The sequence below is a fragment of the Pleurodeles waltl genome, chromosome 8, assembly GCF_031143425.1.
Source record: "Pleurodeles waltl isolate 20211129_DDA chromosome 8, aPleWal1.hap1.20221129, whole genome shotgun sequence".
Taxonomy (NCBI): Eukaryota; Metazoa; Chordata; class Amphibia; order Caudata; family Salamandridae; genus Pleurodeles; species Pleurodeles waltl.
In genome coordinates this window covers 1,003,894,252-1,003,918,152 of record NC_090447.1, presented here as the reverse complement: position 1 = coordinate 1,003,918,152, position 23,901 = coordinate 1,003,894,252, and the positions used below count along the sequence as shown (strand labels likewise).

Sequence of the window (23,901 nt, the reverse complement as noted above, 5' to 3'; positions counted from 1 at the left end):
CACACTTCCACGCAAAGTGCTGGGTATGAAGGGTCCATATATGCAAGGTGGTGTCAAGGCACAAAAAGTGGCTTCATGACACCTTGTACATACAGGGCAGGGCATTGCGCCACCTGAGCATAATCAAAAAGGCACACTCAGGTGGATCTTAGGGCACCTACATATGCCCCAAAATGCTTATTGAGCTTGACCTATGAGACAATGCTACACGAGTCCAACCACAACCTTGCGTCAGTAACATGTCACTGGGCCTCCAGTGGCAAATAAATGTCCCATGTCAAAAGCCAAAACAATAGAATATTGATTTTTACATTCTCATTGCAGAGGATGATGGCATACCTCCTGCCGACTCGCCTGTCCTGGATTTCGCAGATGGCATGGATGACCAGCTGTCAACCATTAATGAGCAGACTCCAGTATTCCCTAAGATTACTCCAGACACCACCTACAGTCACAGAGAGGAGACAGCGTTGCAGGGTCTCCACATGAACCACCCAGCTACCAACACACGCCACCAGCCAGTACTCACACAGCCCTGGACTCCAAGGACCCAGAGATCAGCTTTCATAAGACAGTGGAAGGAGACCAGTAGGAGCTGGCCAAGTATGTGGGGGGTGGATGGAGACCATGTTAGGCAGACTAGAGGGAGTGTGCACATGCCTCTGTCCAAATAAGGACAACTCAGCAGCCATCAGAGGCACCCACTCCCTGCTACGTGGACTCCAGCAGTCTGTTTCATGACAGCAGCTATGTCAGCCAGAGTCTACAAAAATTGCCCTCCCAAACTGGCAGCAGCATAACAGACAACAGGCTGGGGGATATGCAGAATACCCTGTAGTCCATACAGCAGGAAGTGACCTTCCTCAGGGAAAACATGGCTGCTTACCACAATGATGTTGCTGAGGTGCTGAAAAAACTGCAGTTCCTACTTGCTGCAGTGATGCCTTATGTGTTGCCAACAAATGGCATGCTGCCGGGACCTTTGACTGCACATCTCTATCTCCTGAAGAGTGTGTGGCTCCCTCTACCTCTACAACTGCATCAGTCAGGGCACAGGAGTCACCATTCACATCAGAGGATGAAGATGCGGAAGGAATAATATTCACAAGGAAAAGCACCCAGTAGCACTAGTCTGTGCCACATGGACAGTTTCTCCTTAGTTCTGGTCTTAAGATCATGCCAGTGTTGTTACAGTAGGAAATGCACCCTCTTCACCTAACCACTGTTGATTTGTCTATGTTCTGTCATTGTCTCTTTTATACCCATTGGCAATTTGTTTTTTAACTCCTCACTAATGCACACTACTAACCATGTCTCATGACATGTCCCTCAACCCTGGACTTTGATTGTGCTACATATGGCTAACATTCACTCATGCGGTCTGGGAACTGGACATTCTATAGAATTCATCTATTCAGCTAAATAGCATGGTATCAATCCATGTCAATGTGTACAGAATATCAGCACAAGAGTGCATGACCGTCAGACACAAAGCCACATACTAAAATCCTAAAATGAGAAAGGTGAATGATGGTGTTGTCAGCTACAACCAACTTACTGAGTATTCTATATATATTTAACAGATAACCTTTGAAGTAGACATATGGCATGTATGGCTCTGAACCAAGTCAATGGTAATTTACTCAGATGGGAGTACCAGTACAACTTGTGTGGTATAGGAGAAGCTAACCTTATCGGTGATGGCCGCCTGTCAGTGTTGCAGGACAGTTTAAAATGTACCTGTTGTCAGATGTGCCACACTTGCCAAATGAAACTGCAGGACCCTATCAATAACAGATGAATCATTTTTACCTGTCCAAAATAAAGTATACATACACATTGTGGATGGCTAATGTATGGACTAGTACACAGTATGTAGCAGCCAATCTGACAGCTCTTTGGTCATAGGGGATGCACCCGTTAAACCTGGGAAATCAAGACGGTAAGCATACTCTAGGCCATTTCTCTGACTTGGCCAGTGCACTCATGAGAACCCCCAGACAATCAACACACAAAATTAGGCAAAGAAAAACAGGATTTATTGTAAAACAATATACATATGGCAAATCTAAAAACTACTTTATGCTAAACTAACATACTAACTTAACTATACCTATCTAACCTATTCTAAATTTATCTTACACATGTAACACCCAACATTACACATTGGGCTTCCACCCCCCCCCCCTTAAGAGACAAGATACACATAGGATAAACTATGACAAAACATGTACTATCCTAACCTATAGCCTAAATAGATTTTTATTTATTTTTTAAATACACAAATACCCCAGCAAGACCTCACAACCTACCCCCACCAATAAATAAAATGAACAACCCCCCGTATACTAAACCTAACATATGCCTACCCTACACTAACCTAATACTACCCATCTAATACCCAATCTAAAACAGTAAAAGGGAGGGAAAGGAACTGGGAGATTGTAGAACAATACAAGTCCAATTTTTTCTTCAGTTTTTTTGATGTATGGCAACATCCTCCGGTTCTCAGCACTCTCCTCCAATTTCTTAAGTCTGGCTAAAATCTTGGCCATGTCCCATCTCATGTCTAGTTCAAATTGGCTAGCAACAACTGTAGCAGGTGGCTAAACTGGTGCCTGGCTTGTAGCTGGTGCAGCGGATGGAGGGCCTTTAACTGCCTGTGGCCCCCTGCACCCCTAATGTTTTTCCTACAGTGTCCTTGTGTGGCTGCTGTGGAGGTCCACCATGTGCAAATGCCCGCCATTCCCCAAATGCCTTCTCACTGTGGAACCTCCTTCCCATTCGGCGGTATCCTGCTTCCACCTCCATTATGTGCTGGTAGTGTTCTGCCCTCTTGTGAAAAACGTGCCTCTGGTCTGGTATATTGTCAGTGGAAATAAGAGGAGAAACACACATCAGGTACAGCACTGGGTGGAGGTTGTACGGACATATGATGTACACTGCAACTGCAGATAACACATTCCTCAACAATGACTTACTCCTCATGTATGACTATTTACTACCAGCCCTCTACAGTATCATGTACATGTCACTGGGATGACGGCTATCCATTGTTAACCAACAGGGCCCAGAGCAGATTGGACAAAATTGTTCATGATTAACTTGTGTCAAACTTGTGATGATCACATACCCCAACAAGTCGGGAATTCCTGTGTGCCTGTACATAATGGCGGCTGTGTATGCAATCCATAACCTTGACACCCCTGGTGAAACATCAAGGCTTGCACAATCATGGATGCAAAGTGGGGACCATATGATAGGCGGTCTAGTAACTTCCCACCAGATATTCTAAGGTTTGGAAAATCAGCATGCATGTGTCCTGGTGTAAGAGCTGGCCTGAGCATATGTTACAAGGGGGCACGCCATTGCTCATGACGTGCCTACATGTACAACCCAGAAGGTTTGGGCAAAGCCTGACCTGCACATCAAATTGGTCTTCACATTACAGAACTGAAGCCCCTTCCCCTGTGCTATGTTATGCTAAATGTGTTAAATGGCACACATGGTGGCTGTATGGGTGCCCTTAGGCTGCACTGGGTGCTGCAACATTATCCTGATACATTGCACATCATTTGCACATGCATGTCAGACATCAAAATATCAGGTACACACATTAGTCACATCATATGCATATGTGCTGTGACCTACATCACTCACAAATATCTTGGTGGCAGAACCATGTTGTGAAAACTGCTGAGACTTGGCGTAGGATTAATCAGACTTTTCTGACAACCATCTGGAGCAGAGTTGTCTACTAACTGTGCACACGGACTTGTGGAGAATAATATGGATCCTTGCAGTACTACAGCCTTATTATATCTGAAGGGTTCGGAGGCACCTGTGGTGCATGCGTCGCCTACATAAGCCTCCTAGAGATGTCTGAAAATTATAACCCACATCTATACAGTCTTGTCAGTAAGCGTAGCCTATGTGTGGCACACAGTGTTGACAAAAGTGCTGTGACAAAGTGGTTGTCAACAGCCATGCTATATACATTAACAGCTGCCCTGACACATATCATGGTAGACATCAATGAATATGCCGCCAGCCATTACAATTCCTATTCCACACAATTCTATGCCAGCATATGTTGCCCCATGTGCTACAAAAAAGGTATTCTCATTGCCCAACATTACGACATGATGTCACCATCCATTCCCCAATGATAGCATATCATTGGTCAGGCAGAACCGTATTTCATAGCATTCCACACTTCAGAATGTCTCTCACCAAACCCTGAATTGGCACACATGATGCACAAAATGACTCACTGGCTGCATTGAGGTCTTCAAATCAGGGATCCTCAACTACGGTGTAGGGTGGAGGTCCACCTGCAAGACATAATGGAAAACATTGCTTAAGGTAATTTGTACCCATGAGTTAATGGACGACATTGTTCACTGTCAACTTATCAGGCTGAGTGAGCAAGTTATCCTAGTGGTAGATCAGAGCAACTGACAAACATCTATGATCAGCCAATCACACATTGTCTTAGATAATGTAGACCACCTCATGAACAAACCATCACTGTTCTTGACACTCCAGTGGTGCTTCTCACTGCACCATTTATACACTACATAGCTCTACACCTCAATGGCCATATGGGACTGCATGACACTATACTGCATCTGAGGGGCATGCAATGCTTGTTGCAGTGTTGGACCTGGCCCTTTTTGCAGGGTCATGCCTAAACTTTTCGCATCCCTACTCCTATTTTTTCTGACCTCTTGTTGTTTGCTCTAGGACTATGAGCACTTTATCACTGCTGATCAGTGCTAAAGTGCAGGTGCTCTCCCTTCTAAAGTTGGTATGACTGGCTTACACCTAATTAGCACATTTAATTTACCTGTAAGTCCCCTGTACAATAATATCCCCATACCAAGGGCCTGTAAATTAAATGCTACTAGTGGGCCTGCAGCTCTGCTTGCGCCACCCACAGAAGAAGCCTTTCAAACTTGTCTTGAGCCTGCTAGCGCAGGGCCTGCATACACAGTTTACTGAGACTGGGACCTGGCATCTAAATTAACTTGCCAGGCCCAGAACGCCACTTTTACTACAGGTAAGTCACCCCTAAGGTAGGCCCTAGCTATCCCTATGGTCAGGATGCTATGTATGAAGGAAGGACATGTGCCTGGTTGAGTGATCTGTCCTGGCAGTGACAAAGTCTATTTGGTTTCTCACTGCTGTGAGTGTTGCCTTACTCATAGGATTGCACTGGAAATGCCCTGCCTTATGACTAGGGAGCATTGTCTGAGTTCTAAGGGGTTGCTTAGGCAAGGTTGTAATGGTAGTGAGAAATACTGCTTTCTTGTGTAGGTGGATGTTTTTATTACCATTATATAAATGCCACTTCTAGAAAATAAGCATTTCTCTCTGCTTATGACGCTGGTGTTTTGCTGCTGGACTCCAATCTACATCTGGACAGGGTGACAGCTGGGCTCTGCATACTTTTCAGACAGCCTGTACACAGGGCAGGTGGAGGTGTCACAGAGGTGCACTTGCGTTTTGAATGGTCTTCCTGGGCTGAGAAAAAGGGGAGGCACACCTGCATTTGTAAAAGCTGTGCCCTGGCCTTACACAAAGGGCTCATTTACCCCCAACTGATGTCTGGAGCCTGTGCTGGAGGAGAGAGGGGACACTCCTAGAACCAGTTTTAACTGGTTGAAGCTTCTTCTCCCCCTCTTTGAAATTGCTTTGCAAAACTGAGTATAAGTACATGGGATTTTCCCCATGTAAAACTCACAAAAAACATTGACGTTATAGACACAGAATGCCAGAACCTTGGACTCCTGCTGTGCTGATCTGTGACCTGCTGGGACAATAGGAGGAATTGCCACTGACTGCATCCTCCTTGTGATGGCCTGTTGGGCTCTGCTGCCCTGTGCTTCACTCGTGTCCCCAGAGACTGGGTGCTGTGGCCCCTATCTGCAACCACAGGCCTCCTAGCGCAAGGACAGTGCTGTGTTTGATGCTCCTTTGCTGGTACAGAAGTGCTTGGAGAACGCTCAGTCCTTTATTTGTTTAGCACCTGGAGAGCGTTTCTCCTATTGCTGAGTGAGCTTTAAGCGTGAGTAAAGCGCTTTTTTTTTTTAAGTTAGTGCACAAGGAGCGCTGGATTGGGTGTGACGATCCCCGAGTGAAGAAAGAACCACCACAGCCCGAATTCCCACAGCGCATTCTGAAACACATGCCTTGACATGCCCCCAGGGCACAGGAAAGATGAAGGTTGGAACAGGTGCGCTCCTAGTGGTGCCCTCCTGGTGTGGCATACTGAGGAGTGCCCCCAGGACACAAGCAGACTTCCATTCCTGAGCCTGGTGCTGCCAAGTTGCGAAGGAGGAGGAAGCCAGCTCTCATGTGAGTGAGGGATAAAGGTTCATGAACTTCCACAACCATGTCTAACTAGAATGAGACGGGGGAAAGAAGGAAGAGAGAGGAAAGAGAGAAGAGAGAGGAAAGAGAGAAGAGAGAGGAAAGAGAGAAGAGAGAAGAAAGAGAGAAGAAAGAAGGAAGAGAGAGAAGAGGAGAGAAGAGGAGAGAAGAGGAGAGAAGAGGAGAGAAGAGAGAGAAGAGGAGAGAAGAGGAGAGAAGAGAGAGAAGAGGAGAGGAGAGAAGAGAGAAGAGAGAGAAGAGAGAGAAGAGAGAGAAGAGAGAGAAGAGAGAGAAGAGAGAGAAGAGAGAGAAGGGAGAGAAGGGAGAGAAGAGAGAGAAGAGATGGGGAGAGAAGAGATGGAGAGAAGAGATGGATAAAGGGGGAGAGAAGAGATGGAGAGAAGAGATGGATAGAGGGGGAGAGAAGAGATGGATAGAGGGAGAAGAGATGAGATGGATAGAGGGGGAAGAGATGAGATGGGGAAGAGATGAGATGGGGAGAGGAGGAAGAGATGAGAGGGGGAAGAGATGAGATGGGGAGAGGGGGAAGAGATGAGATGGGGAGATGGGAGATGGCACAGGACTAAGTAACTGATTAGTGAGTGTGTGGAATACAGATTCATGAACCGCCACAACCATGTCTAACTGGAATGAGATGGGGGAATGACACAGGAGTAAGTAACTGATGCGTGTGTGGAATACAGATTCATGAACTGCCACAACCATGTCTAACTGTGGGGAGATGGGGGAATGACACATGAGTAAGTAACTGTTGAGCGAGTGTCTGGAATACAGATTCATTAACTGCCACTACCATGTCTAAATGGAATGAGATGGGGAGATTTGGAGATGACACAGGAGTAAGATACTCTGATGAGTGAGTGTGTGTAATACAGATTTATGAACTGCCACAACTACGTCTATCTGGAATGAGATGGAGTCTGTAGGAGGCTGGCCTGGTTTGTAGTGGGTACTTACACCAGGTCCAGTTATCCCTTGTTAGTGAATGTAGTAGTGTTCTAGCAGTTTAGGCTGCTAGAGGTAGCTATAGCAGAGCAGCTTAGGCTGAACTAGGGGACATGCAAAACTCGTGCAATACCACTTAGTTACACAGTACTTATACACAATAAAAGACAATACTCGGTGTTACCAAAACTAAAAGTATTTGGGTGACAGTACTAAACATACCTCCACAGGGAGTATTCTCTAAGATAAGTATTATACACAATATATACACCAGACACCAAAATTAGCCAAGTAAAGTCATTGAACAATGCAAACAGTAGGAAATCCTATAGAATGCAATGGGAGAAAATAGGTCTAGGGGCAACACAACCCATATACTAAAAGTGGAATGTGAATCACGAATTCCCCCCTAGCCAAGTGTAGTGTGTAGAATCACTGGGAGATTAAGAAAACAGTAAAGGTAAGTAAAATACCCCACACTAGAGCCAAGAAAATCAGAAGTAAAGTACTGCAATTTTCCTTAGGACGCACTACACCTCGTTTGAGATTTTCAACAACCAACCACGTCTGCTAAGAGAAACTGGTGGATTACTGGACCTGAAGACCTACAAAGGAAGGGGACCAAGTCCAGAAGTAGAAAGAAGTTCCAGGAAGGACAGGAGCCCCTGCCAACCTAGAAGAGGGTGCAAAAGAATAGTGCCCGGTTGGTAGGAGACTGCAGAAATGCACCTAGGAAGATGCCAGTGGGTTTCTGCATGATGCAAAAGATGTCCCATGGCATGAAGATTGTTTCAGATGAGATTTCGTGTTGGAAGGCGCCAACAAGCCTTGGCTATGACAAAAGTGCATTTGTCATCACAATGGCACTGAATGGACCCAGGAGGGACCTGGGGGCCTCAACTCTGAGGAGGAAGAGGGGCCTCAGCACTTTATAGAGCACTCAGGATTCCAGCCAGCTCCCCCTGGAGCTGCAGGATCTGGGTTCAAAGGAGGTGCAAAATGCATTTGATTGAGCACAACAAAAGAAGGTCACACAGTGCCGGAGAACAACTCAGCGAGTTGAGCATCACAGGTTGAAGTGCTGGGGACCTGGGCCAGGCTGTGCATGAAGGAATTTTGCAAAGAGTGCACAGAGGCCTCAAGAGGTGAAGACCCAATACACAGGGGTACTGTCGTTATCAGGGAAGGCAAGGTCTTACCTCATCCAAATTACATCAGCAGGACCTCAGGATAGTCTATGTTGACTATATCTACCCTCTGTGTCCTTAGGAGCAGGCTCGTCAATGTGAGATGAGTCCCAGGGTACCGGTCGTCACCTTGGAAGGTGCCTGCTTGGAGCAGGGGAATTACTCTGTCACTCCACGGGAGATTGTCAGTCCTTCTGGTGCAGGATGAAGACAGGGAGTCCCCAGAACATGCACAGACGAAACTGTTGCAGTTGCTGACTTGCATCTGAGGTTGCTGAAGAAAAGTGTCTCTTGTTGACACTTTGTTGCAGTTACAGCGTTTCTTGGAGCAGGCTACGGTTGATCCGAGGTCAGAAGAGTCTCAAGTTGTTGCAGAGGATTCCTGAAGGAAACTTGCAACAAGCAGAATCTGAAGAGAACCCACAGGAGAGACCTTAAATAGCCCTGAGAGGGGGGATTGGCTACCTTAGCAGGTATGGACCTATCAGGAGGGGTCTTGGACATCACCTGCTGGCCCCGGCCACTCAGGCCTCCAGAGTGCCCCCACACCTTTCAAAGCAAGATGGCTGAAGTCTGGGACACTGGAGGAGCTCTGGGCACCACCCCTGAGGTGGTGATGGACAGGGGAGTGGTCACTCCACTTTCCTTTGTCCAGTTCCCCGCCAGACCAGGAGAGAAGGGGATCCTGAACCGGTGTAGACTGGTTTATGCAAGGAGGCTGCTAACTGTGCCATTCAAAGCATTTCCAGAGGCGGGGGAGGCTACCACAGACTGCAACACGTATTTACAAAGGGAGAAGGTGTAACACCCTGCTCAAAGGAAAATGCTTTGTTCTGCCTTCCTGGGACTGGGCTGCCCAGACCCCAGGAGGGCAGAACCCTGTCTGAGGTGGCAGCAGCTGTAGCTGCAGTGCAAGCCTCAGAGAGCTGGTTTGACAGTACTGGGGGTCCATGGTGGAGCCCCCAGAATTCATGGAATTGGCTCCCCAATACCATATTTGGAATGGGGGGGACAATTCCATGATGTTGGACATGTTACATGGCCATGTTTGGAGTTACCATTGTGAAGCTACATATAGGTATTGACCTATATGGAGTGCTCACATGTAATGGTGTCCCTGCACTCACAAAGTCTGGGAAATGGCCCTAAACTATGTGGGGGCACCTTTTCTAGTGCAAGGGTGCTCTCACACTAACTGTGCACCTAACCTTCAGCAAGTGAAGGTTAGACATATAGGTGACGTATACGTTACTTAAGTGCAGTCAAAATGGCTGTGAAATAGTGTGTGCACTATTTCATGCAGGCTGCAATGGCAGTCCTGTGTAAGGGTTTGTATGAGCTCCCTATGGGTGGCAAAAAATGCTGCAGCCCATATGAATCTCCTGGAATCCCAATGCCCTGGGTACCTCGGTACCATATACTAGGGACTTATAATGTGGGTCCAGTATGCCAATTGAAATTGGTAAATGAAGTCACTGGACTACAGTCTCAAACTTAAGAGCAGAGAGAGCATAAGAAAAGAGGTTCTGATTAGAAGAGCCTTAGTGACAGTTAGGCACTACACAGGCATATACATTAGGCCACAAACTATGAGCACTGGGGTCATGGCTAGCAGGATCCCAGTGACACAGTAAACACACTGACACTCAAAAACAGGCCAAAAGTGGGGGTAACCAAGCTAGAAAGAAGCGACTTTCTCATAGATGGGGAGAAAGTAACTGATGAGTGTGTGGAATATTGATTCATGAACTACCACAACCATATCTAACTGGAATGAGACGGGGAAATGGGAAGATGACACAGCAGTAACTGATGAGTGCGTGGAATACAGATCCATGAACCACCACAACAATGTATAAATGGGGGGAGATGGGGACCGGAGTGAGTGTGTGGAATACAGATTCATGAACTGCCACAATCATGTCTAACCGGAATGAGATGGTAAATGACACAAGAGTAAGTAACTCTGATGAGTGAGTCTGGAATACAGATTCATGAACCACCACAACCATGTCCAACTGGAATGAGAGGGGAGATGGCACAGGAGTAAGTAACTGATGAGTGTGTGGAATACAGATTCATGAACCGCCACAACCATGTGTAACTGGGGGGAGATGGGGAGAGGGTGAGGGAGGGGGAGGGAGGAGATGGCACAGGATATAAGTAACTCTGATGAGTGAGTGTGTGGAATACAGATTTGTGAACCACCACAACCATGTCAAACTTGGGGGGGGGGATTCGGGGAGATGACGACATGTCTGAGATGGGGGACATGGGGACAAGTCTGAGATGGGGGACATGGGGACAAGTCTGAGATGGGGAACATGTCTCAGATGGGAGAGGGGACCAGAGTAAGTAACTGTTGAGTGAGCGTGTGGAACACAGATTCATGAACCTCCACAACCATGTCTAACTGGAATGAGATGGGGAGGTGGCTCTGTTGAGTGAGTGGAATACAGATTCATGAACTGCCACGAGCGAGGGCTCTGTTGCGACCGAGCGAAATGGAGAGAGCTGCCTCTGTTGCGACCGAGCGAAATGGAGAGAGCTGCCTCTGTTGCGACCGAGCGAAATGGAGAGAGCTGCCTCTGTTGCGACCGAGCGAAATGGAGAGAGCTGCCTCTGTTGCGACCGAGCGAAATGGAGAGAGCTGCCTCTGTTGCGACCGAGCGAAATGGAGAGAGCTGCCTCTGTTGCGACCGAGCGAAATGGAGAGAGCTGCCTCTGTTGCGACCGAGCGAAATGGAGAGAGCTGCCTCTGTTGCGACCGAGCGAAATGGAGAGAGCTGCCTCTGTTGCGACCGAGCGAAATGGAGAGAGCTGCCTCTGTTGCGACCGAGCGAAATGGAGAGAGCTGCCTCTGTTGCGACCGAGCGAAATGGAGAGAGCTGCCTCTGTTGCGACCGAGCGAAATGGAGAGAGCTGCCTCTGTTGCGACCGAGCGAAATGGAGAGAGCTGCCTCAGTTGCGACCGAGCGAAATGGAGAGAGCTGCCTCAGTTGCGACCGAGCGAAATGGAGAGAGCTGCCTCTTGCGAGCTAGCGAAATGGAGAGAGCTGCCTCTGTTGCGAGCTAGCGAAATGGAGAGAGCTGCCTCTGTTGCGAGCTAGCGAAATGGAGAGAGCTGCCTCTGTTGCGAGCTAGCGAAATGGAGAGAGCTGCCTCTGTTGCGAGCTAGCGAAATGGAGAGAGCTGCCTCTATTGCGAGCTAGCGAAATGGAGAGAGCTGCCTCTATTGCGAGCTAGCGAAATGGAGAGAGCTGCCTCTATTGCGAGCTAGCGAAATGGAGAGAGCTGCCTCTATTGCGAGCTAGCGAAATGGAGAGAGCTGCCTCTATTGCGAGCTAGCGAAATGGAGAGAGCTGCCTCTGTTGAGAGCTAGCGAAATGGAGAGCTGCCTCTGTTGCGAGCTAGCGAAATGGAGAGAGCTGCCTCTGTTGAGTGAGTGAAATAGAGATTCATGAACTGCCACAACCATGTCTAAAGATGGGAGATGGCTCTGTTGAGTGCGTGAGTGAAATACAGATTTATGAACCACCACAACCATGTCTAGCTGGAATGAGATAGGGAGGTGGCTGGTGAGTGAGTGGAATACAGATTCATGAGCTGCCACCACCATGTCACTGGAATGAGATGGGGAGGTGGCTCTGTTGAGTGAGTGGGCGGAATACAGATTCATTAACCACCACAACCATGTCTAACGGGGGGTGGGGGACCAGAGTAAGTAACTCTTGAGTGAGTTTGGAATACTGATCTGATTCATGAACCGCCAGTCATGTGTAACTGGAATGAGATGGGGACATGGGCACAGGAATAAGTAACGCTGTTGAGTGAGTTTGGAATACAGATTCATGAACCGCCACGAGCGCTGGCTCTGTTGCGAGCGGGCGAAATGGAGAGCTGGCTCTGTTGCGAGCGAGCGAGCGAAATGGAGATTCATGAACTGCCACAACCATGTCTAAAGATGGGGAGATGGCTCTGTTGAGTGCGTGAGTGAAATACAGATTCATGAACCACCACAACCATGTCTAGCTGGAATGAGATGGGGAGGTGGCTGGTGAGTGAGTGGAATACAGATTCATGAGCTGCCACCACCATGTCACTGGAATGAGATGGGAGGTGGCTCTGTTGAGTGAGTGGGCGGAATACAGATTCATGAACCGCCACAACCATGTCTAACGGGGGGAGATGGTATGAGGGGGGAGATGGGGGACCAGAGTAAGTAACTCTTGAGTGAGTTTGGAATACTGATCTGATTCATGAACCGCCACAGTCATGTCTAACTGGAATGAGATAGGGACATGGGCACAGGAATAAGTAATGCTGTTGAGTGAGTTTGGAATACAGATTCATGAACCACCACAACCATGTCTAACTGGAATGAGAGGGACATGGGGAGATGGGGACATGAGTAAGTAACACGGTTGAGTGAGTGTGTGGAATACTGATTCATGAACTGCCACAACCATGTCTAACTGGAATGAGATGGGGAGGTGGGTAAGAAACTGTTAAGTGAGTGTGGAATACAGATTCATGATCTGCCACAACCATGTCTATTTGGGGAGACGAGGTTGAATTTAGATAAGTGAATTTCCTCAAACATGTCTACCTGGAATGAGGTGGGAGAGTGTAGAATAAAGATACATGAACTTCCACAACTATGTCTGACTGGATAGAGATGGGGAGATATGTCTGCATTGGTTGACACATCAGAAAGTAACTGATAGCAGTGTTGGTAAGAATTCATTAACTTCCACTACCATGTCGAGGGAAGATGGATCTGCATCAGATGAAACATTTGAAAGTAACTCAGTGTGTGGCATAAAGGTTCAGAGGATCACTATCTTACACAACCATGTCTAACTGGAATAAGATGGGAAGAGCAGGGGAGATATGTCTAATGAGATGGGGAGATATGGAGAATTTATCTGTGCTCTGATTAACCATGTAAAAGTAACTCCAAGGAGTGTGTGGGATAAAGGTTAGAAGGCTCAATATCTTCCATGACACAGAAATTTTATCTGCATCAGATGATGAATGTGAAATGAACTCCAATAAGTGTGGGATAAAGCTCCAGTAAGTTCACGGTCTTCCACAACAGTGTCTAACTGGAACAAGATGGGGAGGATATAGCTGCATCGATGAAACATGTGAAAGTAACTCCAATGAGTGTGGTGTAAAGGTTTAGAGGTTCACTATCTTCCAGAACTATGTCAGACAGGAAGACAACATCCAATGAGGGCATGGGATAAAGGTTTGGAGGCTCGCTATTATCCATAACTACGTCAGACAGCGAGATATCTGCATCAGATGAAACATTCAAGAGGTACTCCAGTGAGTGTGTGGGATAGAGGTTTAGAGGCTTGCTGTTTTCCACAACTATGTGGAACAGGAACGAGACAGGTTTTCAAACCTACCCAAAACCTCTGACACTGATTTACATCTTAGAAATGAGGTCTCTAGTTGGCAGTCAGTTTACACCCTGTCCAAGTAGGGACCCTCACTCTAGCCTGGGTAAGGAAAATACACAGCTCAGATAACCCTTGATCACCCAATTGGTATCTTGGCACAAGCAGGCAGGCTCATCTCAAAGGCAATGTATGAAGTACTGACACAAACATACAGTAACACCATGAAAACCACAGACGTATTCCACACCAGTTTAGAAAAAAAAAATATTTATCTTCAAAAACAGAAGACCGAAAGGAGAAAAATCCAACTCATACAATTAAGATACCAAATTGTAAAGTCTTAATCCATGAGACTCAATGGATGTGTTGCTTTAGCATAAAGTACCTGGTATGCATTTAAAAAAACAGGTCCATCAGAAAAGCAATTGATGCATCAATTTCTTACTCACAAATGAAACCATGTGTCAATTCTTTCTCAACTAGGTAAGCAATGTGTCCATTCTTTCCTCATAGGTAAGGGATGCACCAAGTGACTATGTGTGGAAAAACCTGACCCAAATGATGAAGTTACACTGAGCTGGTGATGTGCTGATTTCTGCAGCCATAAGGCAGGCGCTGCATCAATTTTACAGCCACAAGGTAGGTGCTGCGTCACTTTTTCTGCCACTTGACTCTGGTATATGGATTGTCAGGTTTCACCAGCTTCTCCTTCCCAGGGCCCAAGGAATGGAGTGGCACTGATTTGTCAAGTCAGGGGTCTCAGCAAGATAGCCCAGGTGTTGGCAGATGAAGTCTTTGTTGTCCCTGAGACTTCATAATGGAAGGTAAGCTCAGCCCAAGCCCTTGGAGAAACTTCACCATCAAGATATACAGCAATGTCCAGTCTTCGTCTTCTCTGTGGCAGAAACAGCAATTGCAGGCCAACCCAATAAAGCGCACACACACAGCAAAGGTGCAGTACTCCCCACAGCTCTTCTTTGGAAGAGGTTCCTCTCGATTCAGAAGTGGAATAAAATTGTGGGGTCAGCAGCCCAATACATACACATTGCTGCCTTGTAAGTTGGCAAATTTACAAGGTAAGTCCATCTCCAATTTCTCTACCAATAGACTCAGAAAGAAGCAGCATGGTAAGTTTGTTGTAATCATAAATACAGCTGTATTTTTCTTAGAGACTAGTTCATAAGGTTGTGGCCTGAAAGGAAAATAAGAACTGATATTAAATTAAGTGTGGACCTTTCTGCACGAACACAGTTTGACAGTTAATGCTGAATTTTATATGGGATTATTAGAGTAATAGGATAATTCAAGTACAGCTCCTTTGTAGGGTCACACTGCATTCTCATGTGTATTAATAAAGTGCACATTCATGCCTGAGGATATCTTGGTACTGAATAATCTATGTTTGTTACCCAACACAATTGAACACATTTGATGAACCTTAGAAGGATGAAAGGCTGAGTGAAAGCACCAGGATTCAAACGTGTCAGGAGGTCAAATACAGATCCATCAAGTGAAAACATTCGTTTACTGAGACACCAGACTAATACTATCTGTTTGGGGTCTTCAATATATCTCTCATTACAGACATTGCTGTGGAGACTTGAATACGACTATCAAACACTATCACTATGGGGACATGAACATGACTATACAAACAGTATCTGTGAGGCCAGGGTAACAAACACTATACCTTTGGGGACTTTGGCATTCCATTAATCACCCACTATCGCTGTGGGGACCTGGCATCCCTATAATCACACTGTGGTACCTGGGCAACCCCTATAATCACATACTATGTGGTGATCTGAGCATCAATATGATTAAAATCACTATCACCGTGGGGGCTAGAACATCACTGCAATCACACTATTGCTAGGGGGACTTCAACATCACTATAAAGATGCTCCCTCTCATTGAGTACCTCAGTTAGCACTATAATCATACACCATTTGAGGACCTTGATACCCATATAATCACAAAGTAGCTATTTGGAGCATTACTATATTCACACTCAGGGGACCTGACCATGTCTATTTTCACACACTATCTGTGGGTCCTGGCCATCAACATAACCACAATATCTTTGTAGGAACTTGAGCCTTACTCATCATGAACCCCTTCTACGAGGACGTCCATATGTCTAACTATTATCCCTACAGGGACTGGATTTTGACAGTCATCAGTTTCTCTACAGGTCTATAATTACTAGCTCTGTGGGTGTGGCATCCCTATAATCCACACTCTGAAGACTTGAGCATGACTACCCAGGTCTCTGTGGGCCTGGGTAACAATCAGACTGTGGGGCCCAGGCATCCCAGTAATCACATTCTGTGGGGACCAGGCGTCTTGATCACAAACTAAGAGTATGGGGTCTTGAACATCACTGATCATGCACCCTCAATGGGGACTTGAATGTTACTATAAAGATGCACCATCTCGTTGGGTACCGAGGTAACACATTTTTATCATACACCATTTCTATGAGGACCTCAATACCCATGTATTCACAATTCACACTAACTGGAGAGATGAACGTGACTAATCACACTAGGTCTTTGGAGGCTTGATCATTTATGTAAGTACTATCAATGTGGGACCCAGGCATCTATATAATCACACACTATCTTTGTTATGACTTGAATTTGATCATCACAGCACTATTTTCTGATTTTGACAGTCACCGCAGTTTCTCTACAGGTCTATAATCACTAGCTCTATGAGGATGGGGCATCCCTATATTCCACACTGTGGGGACCTAGTCTTCACTATCACAATATCTCTAATGGACCTAAGCACCAATATAAGGCACACTATATGTACAGGGTTCTGGCCTTCATTCTAAAAGATAGCGTATCTGCAGGGACCTGAGCTTGTTTATTAAAATAGTGCTCACACAATGACATGAGTAAAGCAACACTATGTATGGACTTGAATGTGCCTTTAGTCACACCATATGTGGGTATTTGAACATAACTAATCACATACTACCTCTAGGGGAGGACTTATTATGAATATCACCCGACCCTATCTCTAATGGGACTTGAGTGTAAGTATAGTTAGATGCTATATTTATGTGGACTTCAGCATTAGTGTAATAATTTCTATATGGAACTTAGCATCAATATAATCACACTACCTCAGTGGGACCTGGGCATTAATATAATGACACCAACTCTTTGGGGACCTGGGCATCAGTATAATCACACTATCTCAGTGGGGACTTAAGTAATATTATCACACACTGTCGGCTCTAGATCATCATCATCATCATCACATGGCATATTTCAGAACTATTATTGCAGTCATGACAAAGAAGATGCCTAGAGGTGAAGGTAATGAAAAAGAGCCAGGTAATCTCATCTTGGCTTTACTGATTCACCACACTGTAGGATCTTTGGCATCTAAATTAATTTAACTAATTTTTGTTTCCTTATTCCTTCAACCCTTCACTGCCAAAGACATCACGGTTACATCCTTGGAAGCACCTCTCAGATGCCAAGGACTTAATTGTGTTCTGGACCTGGCCCACGGGGGGAAGAAGAGGTGCTAGTGCTCCCCTGATGGGCCTCCCACCCCCTCTTCTGGGCAGGGATGGAAGGGAAATCACTCCCCCGTGACGTCTGATTATGTCAGCGTGTGATCGCTCACTAACCTCCGAACACACCATATTCCAGCACGATCGGACGAGAAACACTTGCATTTCTCTTCAAATCGGGGGTTGGAGGCAGGCAGACAGGCATGCCTAAGAGCCATGTGAGCATTTCTGCAGCCTGACTGCAAAGTGATCGAGCTACAAAAATGCCCACTAGACACAGGGAGTTTTATTTTTTACAGTAAAGGAAAACTCCTTTGGCAAGGGTCGCTCCCCTGGGGGGCACATTTATTTTACACCATTTCAGCCCACAGGGGGGACACTTAGACACCAGGGATTGGTGTGTATGTTTGGTGGGGCAGCTCCTTGGGCAAGGGTCGCTCCCCATGGAGGTACATTACTGTTGGCAACTTCTGCCCCCCACCCATGAGCCGATCGGCCTATTTTTGTAGGCCCATCTATGCCCTGGGGGGAAGGGGGGAGGAAAGCTACCAGAGAATAATTTTTTCAAGGAGGGAAGGGGTATAGCCACCAGTGGGCAGATGGGCCAATTACCCCTGATCCACTCCTGGGAAGGGGGTGGGGACAGAAAATGTACTAGATGCCTGGGAATTTAAAATAAAGTGGGCTGGTGGCTACCAACCAGTATGGGCATGGTTATGCCCCCCACCCCAACTGAAGGGATTAACAGTCTCCGCTCTCCTCCGCACACAGAGTGCTTATCCCAACAGCAAGCAAGAGAACTTGATTACTTTGGGTTTTGTTTTTACATTTTGCCCATGAGAGCATGCCTCCCACTGGGAATGGTGAGGGCTGCACTTTTTGGACTTTGGGACGCTGCCATGTAGAAAAATCTAAGAGACCTAGACATTTGAAAACTAAACATCTTGGTGAGTCCAGGGTGGTGTGCTTCACATGCACCCCACACCATTTTCTTACCCACACTGCCCTGCAAACCTACAACTTTGCTTGAAATCACACATTTTCCCCCCATTTTTGCGATGGAACCTTCCTGAATCTGCAGGAATCCACAAAATTCCTACCGCCCAGCATGGTTGCATCTATACAGATAAAAATTCTGCCCCAATTCTCAGCCTAAAACCTCCCCCCCCCACCCCCCCAAACTGCCCTTTTTGACTCTTTGGTTCCCCCTCAATTTCAACATGTATTTGGCTCTTCCCCATAACAGGCACTTGGCCAACCTACACAAATGAGGTATTAGTTTTATCGGGAGACTGAGGGGAACATTGGGTGGTAGGAAATTTGTGCCAGTGTGGTGATCACACAAATGTGGGAAAAAGGTGGATTTTTTTAGCTAAATTTGAGGTTTGCTGAGGACTTGGGGTAAAAATGCTGAGGGATCCATGCAAGTCACACCTCCTTTGACTCCCTCGGGTGTCTAGTTATCAGAAATGTCTGGGTTTGGTAGGTTTCCCTAGATGGCTGCTAGGACCATGACCCAAAACATAGATGCCCCCCGTAACAACAGTTTTGTATTTGATAATTCTGATGTGTCCAGGTAGTGTCTTGGGGCATTTCCCGTCACGGGCACTAATCCTACCACACACAAGTGAGCTACCATTTTGTTTATCATGAGACCTGAAGGAATTCTGGGTGGAAGGAAGTTTGTGGCTCCCCTCAGATTACAGAACTTTGCAGCACCAAAATGCGAGGAAAGTCTTTAGGCCAAATTTTGAGGTTTGCAAAGGATTCTGGGTAACAAAACCTGGTGAGATCACCACAAGTTGCATCATCCTGGGTTCCCCTGGGTTTCTAGTTTTCAAAAATGCACAGGTTTGGTAGGTTGTCCTAGGTGCCAGCTGAGCTAGAGACCAAAATCCACAACTAGGCACTTTGAAAAAATCAGGTCAGTTTTCTTTGGTCAGTTTTCTTTGGGAAAATATGTTGAGTCCATGTTGTATTTTGAGGCATTTCCTTCCGCAGGCACTAGGCCTACCCACACAAGTGAGGTACCATTCTTATTGGGAGATTTGGGGGAACACAGAATAGCAGAACAGGTGTTATTGCCCTTTGTCTTTCTCTGTAGTTTTTCCTTCTAAATGTAAGACAGTGTGTAAAAAAAGACTCTATTTGAGAAAAGCCCTGTAATTCACATGCTAGTATGGGGGCCCCAGAATTCAGAGATGTGCATGTAACTGCTGCTTCTTAGCACCATATCTTGTGCCCATTTTGGAAAACAAAGGTTTTCTTGATACCATAATCTATATTTCACCAAATGAATTGCTGGATACACTGAAAACCCATTGCAAGGTGCAGCTCAGTTACTGGCCCTGGGTACCTAGGGTTCTTGATGAACCTACAAGCCCTATCTATCCCCGCAACCAGAAGAATCCAGCAGACGTAACATATTGCTTTCAAGAATCTGCCATAGCTGGAAAAAGTTAGAAGAAAACGTGGATAGAAATGTTTTTTTTCCATTTCAATTTTGTATTTTTTTGTTCTAGTTGTTACTTTATGTAGGAAAACATTGAAGGATCTACACAAATTACCTCTTTCGGAATTCAGAATTTTGTCTACTTTTCAGAAATGTTTAGCTATCGAGGATCCAGCATTGGTTTCACAACCATATCTGTCACTAACTGGAAGGAGGCTGAAAGCACAAATAGTAAAAACAGGGTATGTTCCAGTAAAATGCCAAAATTGTGTTGAAAAATAAGGTTTCTGAAAGCTGGGACGATAGTGATTTTAGCACTGCAAAGCTTTTGTTGATGCCTTTTTCAGGGGAAAAAAACAACACAAACTTTCTTCTGCAGCCCTTTTTTTTTTTTTTTTTTTTTTATTTTAGCTGTATTTGGTCTAATTTCTTTGTTTCCTCCAGGGAAACTCCGGGTACCTCTAGAATCCTTCGGATGTTGGAAAAAAAAAAAAAGGACTCATTTGAGTCAGGATCCCATATCTTTATTTTTTCTTGACATTTTTCTGTAAATATTATATTTTAATGCCATTGAGAGAAGTTAGTCCCCATAAGGCAGGTACCCACAGTCCCCACAAGGATGGTAACGTGTATGTGTGCATATATATTTATATTATTGGTCTGAAAATAAATTCCATCACATATATGTTTCAAAATCCTCTATTTTCTTCAATGTATGATGTTAATGCAAAACAGTCAACGGGTTTTGAGACAGTCTTTTTAATAGAAGATTAACAAAAATCAAAAATAAAACCATGTATAGACACTGGTACACAAGTGTTCTATACAAAGCATTTAACATTTTATAGTGCATAAAAACATCCACAGATGCAATAACTGTTCTTATGCCAATATGCAAACAATAGCAGTTCCAGTGTCATAACAAAGGTCCCTGCGGTGCGGGGCAAGCTGTGGGGTGCCCTTTCAGCACAGTGCTCTGGCATAAGAAACCCTGCCTGAAACCAGGAATTTTGGGGGGGGGGAGGGGAATCTTGACCTGTGCAAGGAGGTCTCAAGCTTGGTTACACCATTGAGCAGTTCAGTTGTAATTACACTGTAACAATACCCATTTCACTCTTGTATCTAGAATAATGAAGTAATTACTCTCTGTATAACAGAGGTATAAATTGTTGAAAAATAGGAACACTCGACCAAACGAAGGTGGCATCTCAAGCTGCAGCACACGAGGAAAAAAAAATCTCACTTATCTATTTTGCCATCTTAGACCTTAATTAATGATCTGATCAATACTCCCCATCCAAGCTTAAGCCCCAAGGTTAATTCCACAGTAAATTACATATTTAATATATATAAATTTATAAATTATACAGTCTAATCGCCATCAGGATCGAACCCCTCCCAAGTTAGTCTCAAACGTTTCCACACTGGTGGTATAACACGGTCCCACTCACGTGTTAATAACATGAAATTACTAATAGAGTTTAGCAGCATCCTACATCAATTTCTCGAAGATCCTCCCCAAAGGAAGTGTAACAAAACTATCAAAATGAAGGTTTCCTTCCGTTCTGTACTATGAAAATGGAATCACAAACGGGGTGAAACACTTAGCATCAAAACCGAACTATTTAAATGATTCATAAAGTAGTTACATGCACCTACACAACAGAAAGCAGAGTTCTAATTAGACGTAAAAAGGGTATGACCATTTATCTCGCTCATTATTTTTTCCAATTAAGTTATGTATCCCACAAAATACGTTGTTGAGGTGAAAAGTTGCAATGGGAGACAAAAGCAATCGAAAAGTCAATACGGACATTCAGAAAAGCCGTTGCTGTGTTAACATCCCCACTAACTCCTTCGCTATATAGCGCGCAAACGCGCAAGGACAAAAAGGGTTGAAATAAGTTTAAAGAAAAAATGTAAGGAAATAACAAATGCAGATACGTTCCGTATGTGCCCGTCACAAGCCAAGCTGTATACGAGGCCTAACGAACCCACTGTGCCATCAGTCACAACTTTCGGGCATCGTGACAGTCTCGCTGGCACAAATGCACTAAAATACAAATTAACGCGACATTTCCCGGACCTAGAAGGAGTTAAATGAGCTCAAAAATTAAGCGCGTACAGAAAAAGAGAATAACCCCCACATTACATTAAATACGATACAGTCGTACAAGTAATCAGTGTCCAAAACAATATTAACCAATCAAAGATAACCATGACATAGAGCCGGAAAAGTTGTACTTAATAATACATCTATTTAAACGCCTTCTATCTACAATTATATAAGCATCAAGTTACCTCAAGAACGAAGCAGCAACAGCTCAAATCGGCAAGAGTCGCGTGCTGCTAAGCACCGGATATATATACCTTAGTTAATGAATTGCACCTGTGAGAGGGAGCACGACCACCTATAGAGAAAGGAGAAAAGACTTTTGAGAAAATTACTAAACAGCATTCATGAGCACCAACTACTACTGTCAATCGAAAACAAAACACAAAGTGAGAGAAACGATATCATAACTAAAAAATGAGTACTGAAAATGGGCTAACTGGCAGAAAAGAAATATTGATTAAGAAGAAAAAAGCCGAAATGGCGTGAACTAGGCTCATAGCTTGAGCTGTAACTAGTCACATGAAGGTGCCTCTACTCTATATGGCTTTGTATCCGTCCTTTGGAAGGAAAGCCTTCATTAAAATTGGAAGCTAACCCAATAAACATTACACAAAGGAATTTTGCAAAGAGTGCACAGAGGCCTCAGGAGGGGAAGAAAACACAATTCACAGCGGTACCATCGTTCTCGGGGAAGGCAAGGTCTTACCTCCTCCAAATTGCGTCAGTAGGACCTCAAGACTGTCTATGTCGATGATGTCCACCCTCTGTGTCCTTAGGCCCACGCTTGTTGTCGTGAGAGGAGCCCCAGGGTACCAGTCGTCACCTTGGAAGGTGCCTGCTTGGAGCAGGGGAGTGATTCCTTCACTCCCTGGGAGATTTCTTCAGTTCTTCTGGTGCAGGATGAAGACAGGGAGTCCCCAGAGCATGCACACAGTGGAAACTGTTGCAGTTGCTGCCTTAGAGCTGAGGTTGATGAAGAAAAGTGTCTCTTGTAGACACTTTGTTGCAGTTACAGCGTTTCTTGGAGCAGGCTGTGGTTGATCAGAGGTCAGAGGATGAAGTAGTGGTTGCAGAAGAATCCTGAAGGAAGCTTGCAAGCAGAATCTGAAGAGAACCCACAGGAGGGTCCCTAAATAGCCCTGAGAAGGAGATTTGCTACCTTCTCAGGTATGGACCTATAAGGCCGGTTCTCTGACATCACCTGCTGGCCACGGCCACTCAGAGCCCTCCAGAGTGCCCCCACACCTTGCAAAGCAAGATGGCTGAAGTCTGGGACACACTGGAGGAGCTCTGGGCACCACCCCTAGAGTGGTGCTGGACAGGGGAGTGGCCACTCCCTTTTCCTTTGTCCAGTTTCCCACCAGAGCAGGGGAAAAGGGGTCCCTGAACTGGTGTAGACTGGTTTATGCAAGGAGGGCACCATCTGTGCCCTTCAAAGCATTTCCAGAGGCTGGGGGAGGCTACCCCTCCCCAGCCCGTAACACCTATTTCCAAAGGGAGTGGGTGTAACACCCTGCTCTCAGAGGAAATGCTTTGTTCTGCCTTCCCGGGACTGGGCTGCCCAGACCCCAGGAGGGCAGAACCCTGTGTGTGAGGTGGTAGCAGCTGTAGCTGCAGTGCAAGCCTCAGAGAGCTGGTTTGGCGGTACTGGAGGTCCATGGTGGAGCCCCCAGGATGCATGGAATTGGCTCCCCAATACCAGATTTGGAATGGGGGAACAATTCCATGATCTTAGACATGTTACATGGCCATATTCAGAGTTACAATTGTGAAGCTACATATAGGTATTGACCTATATGTAGTGCTCCGTGTAATGGTGTCCCCTAACTCACAAAGTCCGGGGAAATGGCCCTGAACTA

General features: G+C 45.6%; 1 long non-coding RNA gene across 1 annotated transcript; it reads right to left on the bottom strand.

Moving 5' to 3' along the window:
• Positions 1-2,293: 2,293 nt before the first annotated feature.
• On the bottom strand, positions 2,294-22,260 carry LOC138249182 (uncharacterized). The gene is made up of 3 exons (XR_011194764.1): positions 22,228-22,260; positions 4,275-4,334; positions 2,294-2,858 (listed from the first exon to the last, which is right to left on the bottom strand). It is a non-coding gene; the product is annotated as an uncharacterized lncRNA (long non-coding RNA).
• Between the last annotated feature and the right edge of the window lie 1,641 nt (positions 22,261-23,901).